This window comes from Pinus tabuliformis, chromosome 1_2 (genome assembly GCF_031772625.1).
Source record: "Pinus tabuliformis cultivar Carrire ecotype Pingquan chromosome 1_2, CPIR1, whole genome shotgun sequence".
NCBI lineage: Eukaryota > Viridiplantae > Streptophyta > Pinopsida > Pinales > Pinaceae > Pinus > Pinus tabuliformis.
Genome location: NC_142298.1, coordinates 895,768,474 through 895,781,660, shown reverse-complemented (window position 1 = coordinate 895,781,660; position 13,187 = coordinate 895,768,474). Strand labels below are relative to the sequence as shown.

General features: G+C 39.7%; 1 pseudogene; it reads right to left on the bottom strand.

The window, feature by feature from the left end:
• LOC149208836 (fasciclin-like arabinogalactan protein 17) overlaps window positions 1-12,794 on the bottom strand; it is a 77,804-nt pseudogene extending 65,010 nt beyond the window's left edge.
• Window positions 12,795-13,187: the final 393 nt, after the last annotated feature.

Below are 13,187 nucleotides of genomic sequence, written 5' to 3'. Positions count from 1 at the left end.
TGATCGATCATAAAGGCTTTCTTCTCGACATCCCAATAATAAATGAGCATCTCAAGCAGATGCGTGTTTGCTTTCATATTCGGCAGTTTGAAAAATTTAAGCAAACCGCATCCCCGTAGGGCATCTAAAGCTTCTGGACTGTTCATAACTTCATTACCCACCGCTGCATGCTCTCTTTCACTCCACGTGACAAGCATTCTGAGAAAAAATGATTTGTAACCGTTAGTTTTTGTTTAAAAATGGTTCGCGGCGTATACGCGGGTCCCTGTGCACACAGTCGCGTATAGGGCCCGCGTGTACGTGGGTTTCATATTACCAACCCGCGTATACGCTGCGGGGAGATTTTTGACAAAAATTCAATGGTGAAACATTAATCAAAAATCTTAAAACCAGTCACAATCAATTGCAAGCTAAGTATAAGAGTTACCTGGAGGTTTTTGACGAATTTGAACGATTGAATCTGGCTGTGGGCAGTTTGCTCCTTTTGCTCCAAATTCTTTGCTCTCAAACTCAAATGGTAAAAATGGTGAGTCTAAAATTCTTTTTATAAGTTTTGAAAATGCAATTTTTTTTCAAAATTTTATTTTGTTTGGTCTCATGTGACTTTTAACTTGGGAGCTTGGAATGTCGAGATTGGTTTTTTTTAGGACATTTTGGACGATTTTCAGTTTCGAGACGGTTCCATGACTGCTGACCCATCATGGCAAGTATCGTTTTCTCACTGGCATATAGGTTAGGGACAACATTTTTCCGTTGCATTATGCATACTAGCCTCCATTTTCGATACATCTGCTATAGGGTCGACCCCATCGTGTTATGGTTCATAAGCCATCTTCACTCACTGATTCTTTAAATCATGATGCAATGGTAGAACCATCCTTTACATGGGCATCGTAGTTAGCACCTCACTGACATTTGTTGCCCATGCTACTCCGATTTGAGTAGGCTCGGGAGTCCTCTGTAGTCCCGCCATGACTTATGCATTGAAGACTCATTCTTCTTAGCTTCTCCGCTTTGTTCTGGCCTTATACCCTAGAGGCTCCTTTGTGTTGAGTTGTACTACTGCATTGCATGTTGACCACTTGCACCTTTTGGCCTAGATCCGGCTTCACTTGGACTTGTGTTTAAGCCAACTTTTGACCATGACGACTGCAAAATCAACCTTGCATACCTTTGGCTTCTCCAGCTTGACACACCTTGACCCGTGGAAGGAACATACCTTTGAGTGTCACTGACTAGTTTTCACCTCCCTGCATTGAGCATAGGAACGTCCATTCCCAGGAACTAGATCATCTGTTTCACCGGCACTCGTTCTTTCCACTGTACCATAGCATTCTTTTATTCTTTTTCTAGCTTAACAGAAAAAGACAAAAAAATTAAATATTCCAAAAAAAGAGCGGGAACGGGACAGTATTTCCATTTATTGTTGGCAGCTAGAGTCAGTTGTGTTGCCCTTGAACAAAGCACTCAACACAAAGTCTCCTCCATTTGGGTAGGATTTAGTTTGACTTAGGTACGCCTTAACCTTGTTATTGAGTCAGTTCTCCCCCGATTAGTTATCTCTTCCAATCATATGGAGGGTTCGTTCGTGCCTCCTGCATGACGAACTTATACAGAGTCATCATATGCTGCCACATAGTCACATTGAGTCGTGCTTTTGTTCAAGGGAAGTTAGCCTGAGTCAACCTCTCTGCGGTGTCTCTTGACTCATTTTTCAGTCGGCCATCCCTGGTTGTTAGTGTCATGTCTATCATCACATCAGCTATATTAGTCCTTTACTCGTGCCGGTTTGAGAAGGTCCCCATTGACTTCTTGCTGGCGGGTTTTGTCCTTATCGATAACGACATCTTGCTCTGAGGACAGGCCTAGAGCCGCACCCTGGCACTATTTTCATTATTGATAGGTCACCTTGTGCTCAGCATCAATAAGTATTATGGGTCTTTGACTGAGTGGTTTCCCTTGTGTTCGACATCAGCTTACATTATCACACATTGGGATTCATGCAGTACCTTGGTTTCCATTTGACCCTATTGGTGGATACCTCACCGCTGTGTCGGCTTTCATTATTGGTTGGTTCAGAGGGTTCCTATCATGTGCTAGCCACATCTTGTGTACATCAGAAATGTACTTCGATTGGGTTACTACATCTTTTTCGTCCGACTCCTTCCACATTATTGGCCTACGGGTTACACTCGCGCTAGATTGATGAAGGATGCCTTAATGCCTTCCTTCTAGCGGATCTTTCCCTATCGACTCTGACTCATTGCTCTGGGGCAAAGATCTAGAGTCCATTTGGCAGTACCTTTGGGTTTGCAGTCATTAGTGGTAGATCCTTCACTATCGACAGTGGGAAACCATCATTGTCTCCTGATCGATAGATTCTTACAGGTGTTCGACTCCAGCTCATCTATTCACACTTGTTAGATTGTACTGGGTACCTTGACGCTCATTATCATTATCGGTGAGTAGTCTCGCGTTTGTTAACGGTATACATCAATGACCGGTAATCAAATGATTTCTCACATGGTTGACTTCAGATCATTTATTCCCATGGTGTAGAAATGTACCACGGTGGTCGGTGAAGACCTCAGGTTGTATTAGCATTCATTGGTTCACTTGACAGTTGCTCCTGTTGCTGCTAGTTGATACCACTCCACTTTATATGTTGTAGTCAGTCATGGCGACATTCTATATGCTGGCACCTGAGTTTGCAGTATAGTACCATCCTATTCCATCATGTTCAGTTGGTACCTTTTGGGATCAGTCTTTGATATCAGTGATCTGTTGCATCTTTCAGCATCATTGACAGTCTTATATGTGATATTCAGACATGTACTTGTTCATTATGATCAAATGATCCATTATGTATCTTTCAGTCATTTATGCTTGTATACTTAGTGGATCCACTTGTACTTAATATGCAGACATGCTTTACTTTTTCTGAGCATGGGTATGCCTGCCTCAGACAGTGTTTCTTTCTGATCTCCTTTGGTGGCTTGGCAGGCTGAATTCTGGTGAAGTCCTCCTCAGTTTTTGACAGACTTCCTTTCCATGTACTCGCATAATATATTTCGGCCATCATGTATCCCTTCTGACCTTATATATTAGGGGGCATCTGTTGTAGCTCCAAATCTCACTCTTATGGTTTGTGATGCTGCACTCATGGCCTAGGGCAACCCCTCCTTCCAGACCTGGTCCTAAAATTTAAAAAACAGTGTTTTATCCCTTATACGCGACATTGCCCTAAGTTAAACGAGTGTATACATGGGTAGGCATATACCCAACCCACGTATATGTATTAAAACACTTAAAAAAATATTAAACTCCTTATTTTCGGGCGGAGATCGCCGGTTTTACCTGTTGATTACCTGTTAGTGCTTGTGGCCCAACTGTTCCCAACCAACTCCCAACTAAAAAACTACTTTGGGAGAGGTATAAAAAGACCTCAAAGGGAAGGCCTAAGGGAGGAGAGAAGAGAGAGAAAGGTTATTATGCTGAGATTTTTCCCCTGACCAGGTCTGAAGTCCCTTGTGCCTTCTGCACTTCCCCCATTTGTACAGGAAACCCTAGTTTCCTTGTGTGTTGATGTTCATCCATTACTTGTGACTTCATGGAGAGAGTCATGGAAGGAGTTTGTTAAAGGCTTGAGGCTGGAACGGATCCGGAAGGAAGCTTTGCTTGGAGCCTGCTGAAGGTGACTCAGGTGAAATTATTCCTTTTTATGTACTTTATTTGTCTATAATAAAAGAAACACATGTCTTGGTTCCCGAAATGAATCCTCTTTATGTTAATGATATTCATGTTTAGAATTCATATGTAGATGGTTGTTTGGATTTCATAACTAACTACCTTTATTTATAACATGAAGATGGTTTCTTTATAAGGTTTTGTCCATATAATGTTGTGTTCTTTGGAATTGGTTGTTTTGCAGGACAAAAGAGAAGAAGGGAACTCCAAGAAGGGTTTGGACCCTAAGGGCCTTCTCAAACGTAGGACCTAAGGTACGTACCCATTTAAAATAGAATTTGCTTATAATAGCATAATGGCTGTGTGAATGTGTGTTTCTTTGAATAGATAATTTTCAGTCTGCTAGGGTTTCAACCCAAAAAGCCCTAGGGGAACATTTCCCTCCAACAACGGGATGAATCTACAGAGACCTTGGCTAAATTGGACAATCATCTAGAGCATTTGAAAGCAGATATTCCAGAGACTAGCATAGATGACATTCCTCTTAGGCTATAGCGCTATGTGATTGGGGTCCCAAGACCTTTCAAGAGGTTCATTTGTAGGGTGGCCCGAGCAGTGGTTTCTTATCGTGATCATCACCAGTGATAGGATGATCGCCTATTGTAGACTTATATGAAATTTTTGCTTTTTGTACTATCATTTTGACGATCATAAGGTGTTTTTCAACCTATGATTGAAGATGATGTATATTTGACACACTTCTATGCTATGTTATATCACTATTACTGGTTATCTTGTAAAACATGTTATGGAATGTTTTTAAATTTATTGTTTGATTATTTCAAATGTCTACTTAACATTCAAGAAGCAATTGCATCTACCAATGTATTTAAATATCTTGGAATATGTTGATATTCAATATAGTCAAATTCACGTTCCAAGAGACGAACTCTTAAAAATAATCTTAATAACACTGGATTTCTAATGGCATAAACTCTATTAAGCTGCAATACAACGAGTTCAGAATCTAACCTCACAACCAAACTCCGAATCCCAAATGAAATAGATTCAGACAATAACTCAATCATTGCACTATACTCTGTAATGTTGTTCGTTGTTTGACCGGGGCTTACCCCATGCATAGATACCAACTCATCAGAGGGTGAATAGATAACCCAAGTTGCAGAAGAAATGTTTCGTGTATTACGATAAGCACCATCAGCGAAACCAATGTATGTTTGAAGAGACGTCGACATCTGCAATATCAAGAGTAAAATCAAGATAAGCAGGAATAATGACAAAAACACTCTTTAAACTAAGCACACTTTTCTAATCTAAAACACACCAGCTAGAAAGAAAAACTAATCTAACTAAAATCTCCACACCTAGGTTTAAGCATATTAATATCTCTTCAGATAGAGACCATTTCTGGGCTTACCTAAAGAGACACTGTCAAAATCTACCAATTCATAGGCCCCTTTCGCTAGCTTTCGCTTAACAACATAAGGACCATGCCACATAGGTACGAATTTTCTAGCCCCTAGCTTATCGTTTGCTTGATCGTATAGTAAGACTAGGTCTCCTTCTAAAAATTACGAGGTGTAACATTTCGATCGTATTGAGCTTTAATACGTTTGGCATGAGTTTCGATTGCTAGTGCAACATCACGTTGATTCTCATCTAGCTGAGCCAAGTACAACAAATGTTTCTCCTCTTCAGAAGTGGCTGGAAGTAATTCTATGGCTATTTGCAATGACGGTATTTCGCATTCAATGGGTAACACAGCTTCCAAACCGTAAACTACTTGGAAAGGAGTGAAACCAGTTGACGTTTTTACTGAGGTTCGATATGCCCAAAGCGCTGAAAATAACATGTTATGCCAATTTGACCTATGAATCCCAATAATTCATTGGATCATAATGACTAGAACTTTGTTGATGGCTTCAACCAGACCATTAGCCTGTGGGTAATATGGAGTAGAACTATCGTGATGTAGGCCAAGCTGATCTGTTAGTTCATTCATCATGATGTTTAGAAAATGACGCCCATGATCAGTGATAATCGCTTGTGGAACACTGAATCTAGTAATTATATGATTGAAAATGAAAATCACAGTAGTTTTACCGTCTACCGAAAATGTAAGCATCGCCTCAACCCACTTGGTAAAATAATCTACCACAAGGATGATATACGCATGCCCCCGGCCGAGTGCGGGTTACACGTAATAAAATCGATACCCCATTTCGCAAAAGGACCGATGGAAATTATAGGGTGGAGAGGAGCAGGTGGAGCACGCATCATTTGATAAAAAATTTGGCAATTGTGGCATTTTCGGACCGTGTCAATACAATCTTTAAACAAGGACGGTTAGAAATAGCCATTGCGCAATATCTTTTGGGTTGTGGCAAACCCAGACATATGACCGCCACACGCTCCAGAGTGACAGTCATTTAGAACCCTTTCAGCTTCCTCATAAGTTAAACAACGTCGGAAAACAGAGTCTGCCCCACGACGATAAAGTGTATCTCCAATAATTTTGTATTGTTGGGATTGGAATCGTATTTTCTAACGCCGAGATCTTGAAATTTCGAGCCGAAAGGATTGGGTTTTGAGATAAACTATGATATCTCCATACCATGGATCAAGAGTGTTCGTAAGAAACAAGGATTCGTCTGCAATGGGCTCTTCGACCACAGTTTCAATATCAGCACGCGGGAAGTCACACATCAACTCCACAAAAACTAAAGATTTCTTTGAATTAGATTTTTCAAATTCCAAATCAAATTCCTGTAGGATAACAATCCATTTGGAATACTTGCCCCCTAGCAATTGTTTGATCAAAATATAGATCATAGGGTTGCAGTCGGAAATTACGGTAGTTTTGCGTAGTAAAATGTAATGACGAAAACGTTGGACAACTTGAACAGCTGCCAAGGCCAATTTCTCCACATGCGAATATTTTAGCTCAGTCGGATTCAAAGTTCGACTAAGTTAATAAATCACATGTTCACTACCGAGTTCATCTTCCTGAACTAATACCATCCCGATGGTGGAATGAGATGCGGCAAGATACAAGAAGTAGTCTTGGTTGTAGTTGGGAGGATGCAATAACAGTGCATGGGTCAACACGTGTTTAAGTGCATCAAAAGATTTTTCAGCTATCTCATCCCAAAAGAATGGAGTATTCTGTTTCAACAACCTGGTAAAACCCTTTGTTATCTTGGCGTAGTTAGGAATGAATCGACGTAAAAAGTTTGCTTTCCCTCGCAAGCTTTGGAGTTGGGAAAGAGTCGGAGGAGGCAATTTGCAATAGCTTCAACCTTCGAGGGATTGACATGAATGCTGGCTTTCGAAAGAACAAATCCCACTAAACGACCCATTTCTATACAGAAAACACATTTGTGTGGATTCAACATAATTCGATAATGCCTACATCTCATAAATATTACTCGTAAATGAATGAGATGATCGGCTCTACGTAATGAATGAGCAGGTAAATCATCGAGATAAGGTTGCACAATGTGCTTGATGTCATGAAACGCGTAAGACATAGCTCTTTGAAAAGTTGCTCCGACATTTTTTAACCCAAAAGGTAATTTGCAATAAGCAAATATCCCACATGGACAAATAAAAGCCTTTTTTGGTTGATCAGCAGGTAGAATGTTGATTTGATTGTAACCCGAAAAACCATCCATAAAGGAGAAAATTTCACTTCCGGCACAATCATCAATGATTTGATCGATATAGGGAGTTGGATAGTTGTCTTTTGGACAGGCTCGATTAATATCCCTATAATCGATACATATTCTTATCGTTCCTTGCTTTTTGTTAACAGGAACAATATTCGATACCCAATCTGTTAGGGGAATTCGATAAATGAAACCTACTTTAAGTAATTTTCAACTTCTACTTTAATAGCAACAGCTTTTCGGGGGTGAATCTGACGCAAACATTGCCGAACGGGTTTAGAATCCGGGTAAGTTTTGATTTCATGAACAACAATTGCTGGATCAATTCATGGCATTTCTTCATATGACCAGGCAAACACGTCGTGGAATTCTTGAAATAGGACCTTATATGTTTGAAATTCATCTTCCGTACAGGAGGCACCTATATGAATGTTTTCAACAATTCCAAGTTTAACTGAAATGTCAATAGGAACCGTTTGAGAAATATTTCCCAAATTTAACTCAGAATCGGGATTTTGCAATGGATTCTGAGGTCTTTGACATAATCAGTAGTAAAAATAGATGAAAAATCATTTTCAAAATGATCAATCTCAGGTAAGAATGAAGATCTATGACAAAGATCTTCCCATGGTAAATCATCAACAGATAAAATTTCACGAATCTGCTCATCAGTATGAACAAGTTCAGAAAAATTTGTTGAATCTGAGTTTGATGTTGAAAGTGATTCTTCATGGACCACATTCATTAGGTCAATTTTGGTTGAAGAAGGGTCAGAAAATGACTGTACAGCCTGATATGCAATTTCATAGGGACTCAAAGGCATAGCATCACCAAATGAATCCACCTCAGACTTAGAAGGTACGATCCAAGGATCATCATAAACAATAGTGTTTGATGAAATCATATGAATTTTTGCAGTAGAAGGCGATACGTTAGGAGGAGGAAAGGAAAAAGTTCCTAGTAAACCAGAATCTTCAATCAATCCTACCCCAACATCCTTATAAGGGATAGTTGTTTTGCTGACATGCTGGATACTTTCAGAAGAGGCTGGGTCAGATGAAAGGTAAGTTAGCTGGTCTATAGTTACGATCTTTCAATTGTGAGGAAACTTTATAAGCTGAAAGACTGATGAAACAAAAACAATCATAGCGTAAGACCAACTATGACCCAAGAGAAGGTTGTAATCTAGAGGGGCATCAACCACTTCCACATCTAGATTAACAGTTTTGCCTTCAACCCGTATAGGTAAATCCTGTAGAATACTAAAAGTATGGAACCCACGGCGATCAAAAGCCTTTAGAATTGTCGGGGATTGATTAAGTGTAGGAGAACCAAGTGATCTCCAACACTGGATCGACATAATACACGTTGAAGCTCCGTCATCAATTACAGTCCTAAAACAAGGTCTGTTTTTGACTAACACTGGAATCTGCAAAGCCATTTGATGAGGTAAGCGAGGTGTACTATTTTCTAAATCGAAGATTATAAGGTTTGAGTCCTAAATATCAACAGCTCCTATAGCCGACAATAGCAATTTACGCTGTGCTGGACATGATTGCAGCACCTCCAAAGCCAACATTGCTGAAGGTGAAATAGCCAAATCTTCAACAATGTTATAGTTCTGAGTAGCTCTCACATGTGGATTGAAAGCTAACTTTCGAAGTATACCTTTAGCAGGCAGTTTGATTACTAAGTCTGGGTTAGGTTTCTCGATCTGTAGCGGATCAGAACCAGAGATTCTGGGTTCGATCCCTAGTGGAGTCGCCATTTTGTTGGCTGGATAAATCATTCTTGTGGACAAGACCGATCTCCCTAGTATCTACAGATATCTAGCGACAAGCAAAACAAGCAAATTCTACCTTTCTCTAAATATTGCGATTTATAAATAAAAGCCAAGAGATATTTTAGACCCTACATTAAGTCCAATGCTAGTTTGCGGTAGCCACGCTTTGACCATCCAAATGAGTTTCCTTTTAAAGAACATGCAAACACAAACAAGCACACATCAAATAACACCTGCATAGCCAATATAATAAACCATATTTATCATGATGTTCAAGGAATTCATGAAATAAACCATAGAAGACAGCTTATTGAGAAAAATGAACTTGATTGTATTAACTTTAAAAAAAGAAGAACTTTACAACCTTGGTGCCTTGATGTTGTACAAGCTCCTCCCAGGGTCCAGCAAGAATCTCCTCTACTTTGACAAGCTTCAAACTCTTCCCAATGAGATCAAAAGGTATGTAATCTCTCCTCTCAAGCTCAATTAGGAAGTCTAAATTCCAATAGCATTTACCCTCAAAAATATTTAGCTTTCAACCTCCCTAGCAACCAGCCCAATGCCTCATTTTATAGTGCAAAGGAAGGAAGTTACCAGGTCCACCTTCAAAGGGATAAGCTCCTCACATGAAGGGGTTAGCTCCTTTAGTTATGGGATGCATGAACCACCTAGGAGCTAACTTGCCACCTCAAGATTCATTCTAGAAGCATCCAGAATTAACCCAAAGTGAGTTTTTAATAATAAACTTGCGCCTTTTTGACTTTTATAGGGGTCTGCACCCTTTCCTTTAGAGGCAGAGTGGGCAAGTCCGTAGGGGACATGACCAGGGGGTGCGGGACTGTAGGTAATGTTAAGAGAAATTGCGGAACCAGAGTTTTAGAGATTTTCAAGGACTTTCTCTCATTTTTAGGGCTTGACATGAAGAGCTGAGGTTTAAGACTTGCAAAGGAGGACAGTATGAGTGGTGATAGACTCACACTGACTGTAGAATGTCATGGTGACAATATTTTGTGTAACACAAACCTTCTAGTGTTGATCCTATCTCTAAGGTTCACCTCCCTTATATCCAAGGAACGACAGATAGAATTTCCCATGTCCTTGTTGGGTGTAGGAATTACACTTAAGAAAACTCCTCAACACTTAAATTATCAACCTGGGGATTCATAAACTTAGAGACGAAGCACAGACAATGCCAGAGATTGTATGAATATTTCTAATGTCAATCCCTACTTTCTTCAAAGGAAAGATTGTAGAATCAAACTAAAGAGAGAGAAAGGCAACTTGAACCATCAAAATAATCTAAGACTGGAACAAGGAAGAATGCATTTGCAAAAGAGATTTAGAAAGAAAGGGGCAATCACTCTAGCTAACTATTGATCAACTACTGAGTGTGTGTTTTTCTTTAGCAAAGACACTTTAGCATTCTCAACAAATGGGCCCTTCAAACCTGCTTATATAGAGATTTCCTTCTTGCACCATTCTATCTTGCACTAGTGCAGGAACAAAGATTTATGCAAAAGGTATAAATGGTGTATGTACTAAAAGTGTTTTACTTCATGCAAAGGCTTGAACTTTCTCAGGTTCAGAGTACTCAGATCCTGTGGCAAGAAACTAGTTCTTTCACCCAATTAGAGCTTCTTACACTTAGAATTTAATTCTTAAAATAAGTGCTTAGCTACTGCAAGTGTTACTGTACTGTGAAATCAAATTGCACACATAAAAATGAATGTTTCTGATTTTAACAGAGTGCAGAAATAGAGAAACAATCAATATAATTTATCTTGTCATGAAGTATTAATGAAAGTAAGAAAACTATTGGAAGTAAACTAAAAAGACTTGCTGCATCACACCAACGTGCATTGGTGTAGGATCATTCTCCTACTTGGACCAGTCAGGGAAAACCAAATCAAACAGAACTGCAGAAAGTGAATAGCACACCAACGTGCACTGGTGCAAGGTTATTTCTCCTTCTTGGACCAGGCAGAGAAAACCAAATCAAACAAAATTGCAGAAAATGAATAGCACACCAACGTGCACTAGTGCAGGGTTATTTCTCCTGCTTGGACCATGCAAGAAAACCAATCCGAAATCAGGTGCAGGAAATGAATAGCACACCAACATGCACTGGTGTAGGGTTATTTCTCCTGCTTGGACTAGGTGAGAAAACCAATCCGAAATCAGATGTAGGAAAAGGAAATTTAGCTACTTCACACTGCGGATCTGCTTCCACTCAAATAGGAATACATGTGCTGTAAATTTAATCACACTCAGTAGTATAAACATAAATTACAAGAACAAAAAATAGGGTAAACATGCTAGGTTGGCTAGGCCCTAGCCAACCAATGTGTTTCCCTTTCAAATAGAAACACTGCTCAGCACTTTATCTATTCATCAGCTTTCAAACACAGAAATACGATTTATGAAACATAAGGCAGAGCTCCCTTCTTATTAGTTCATAGAGACAAATACATGCATGAATACATAGTCCAGCCTAGATTTTGGCGATAAAAAAATACAAGCCTGTTACCACCTCCCTAGTTATATCTCTATTCTCTACAAACTTCTGTCAAAAACTATTTCGTCCTATTTACATTCCTCGTTATATAGATTCTTGGCCGAAGGCCAAAAGGATTGTTTAACCAATTACATAACCGATATGCAGAATTTAGCTTCTTGGCCTTCAGAATTAGGCAGTTTAACAAAACCAGCCGTAGCCAATATCCAACTATTTGTTCTTCATAAATCCGATCTCAACTACCTTTGGATTGCCTTGCTGTCACAGCTGGACCTTGGCTGCCTTCAGATCTATCCTGCTGTTGTGGCTAAAGCTTAGTTGTCTTCAGGTCTATCCTACCATCGTGGTTGAAGCTGCGCAGAATGGGGTGGTGATGAAGGAGGTCCAGATCTTCTGCAAAGATTTGTTGTGCTGGCACCAATGCATGATCCGATCCTACACTAGGATCAACGGTTACGGTAAGCACTTGACTACCAAATAAACAATGGAGATATTGATATCTTACAAGAGTAATTATAAGGAAGAAATCACGTAATAAATAATTAATTAATGCTAAGTTAAGTTTAAAATATGAAATATAAAGGTCATACGAAATATGTCATTGTTCTTGGACTAGTTCAAGATGAGGGTGTATAAGAGAGGTAAAACAATGGTAGTTGGTTATTTAGGAAGGGAAAAATGGTCAAAAGAGAGCAAATTAGGGGGCTAACATCCTCCCATCCCTAAACTATTGTGTCCTCACACAGCGCTTTACCTCTGCAAAAAATTTCAAAACTTTGAACATTCCATCTCAATCCTTCTTTGGCATACTGTCATCAACTTGCAATGTTTCAGACTCCTTCTTTCTGATGTTCTTTAACTTTTTTGTCACCTTTTTAAGTCGCCTGAAACATTGCGCAGCTCGGTACTTCCAGACTGTACCTTCTTTCTTCTTTTGGATTTCTACCATCAATTCTCCTCTGCTCTGTTCTTTATCCTCCTGTGCTTTGGATACAAGCTGCTCTAAGTTCTGCACTTAAAGTTCTAATTCAACTACCCGAGCATCAAGAGTTACAGAATCTTTTTCCTTTTCTGTCTTGGGAGGGGCTATGTCTTCCTCAGGAACCTCCATATCCACCATGGTTACATCAGGAAACTCTTCTCCCTTTGGTCCCTCTTCTTCTAGTTCTTCCTCGTCTGGTTCTTCTTTTTTCAGTTCTTCCTCCTCTGGTTCTTCTTCTTCCAGTTCTTCCTCCTTTGGTTCTTCTTCTCCAACCTCTTCTTCGGCGAGTTCTGCCTCATATTTTTCAGAGTCTGCGTTTTCTTCTTTGGATTCTTCTCCTCCTACTTCTTCTTCTTCTGTTTCTTCGTTGTCTGGTTCTTCTCCACCCGTCTCCTCTTCTTCTGCTTCTTCATTTTCTGCTTCTTTTTCTATGGGTTATTCTTCTCACACTAGTGCTTCTTCTTGTGTTAGTGAAGGAGGGGGTTCCAGGTCCTGTGGGGACTGTGGTTCTTTACCTACATCATATACTTT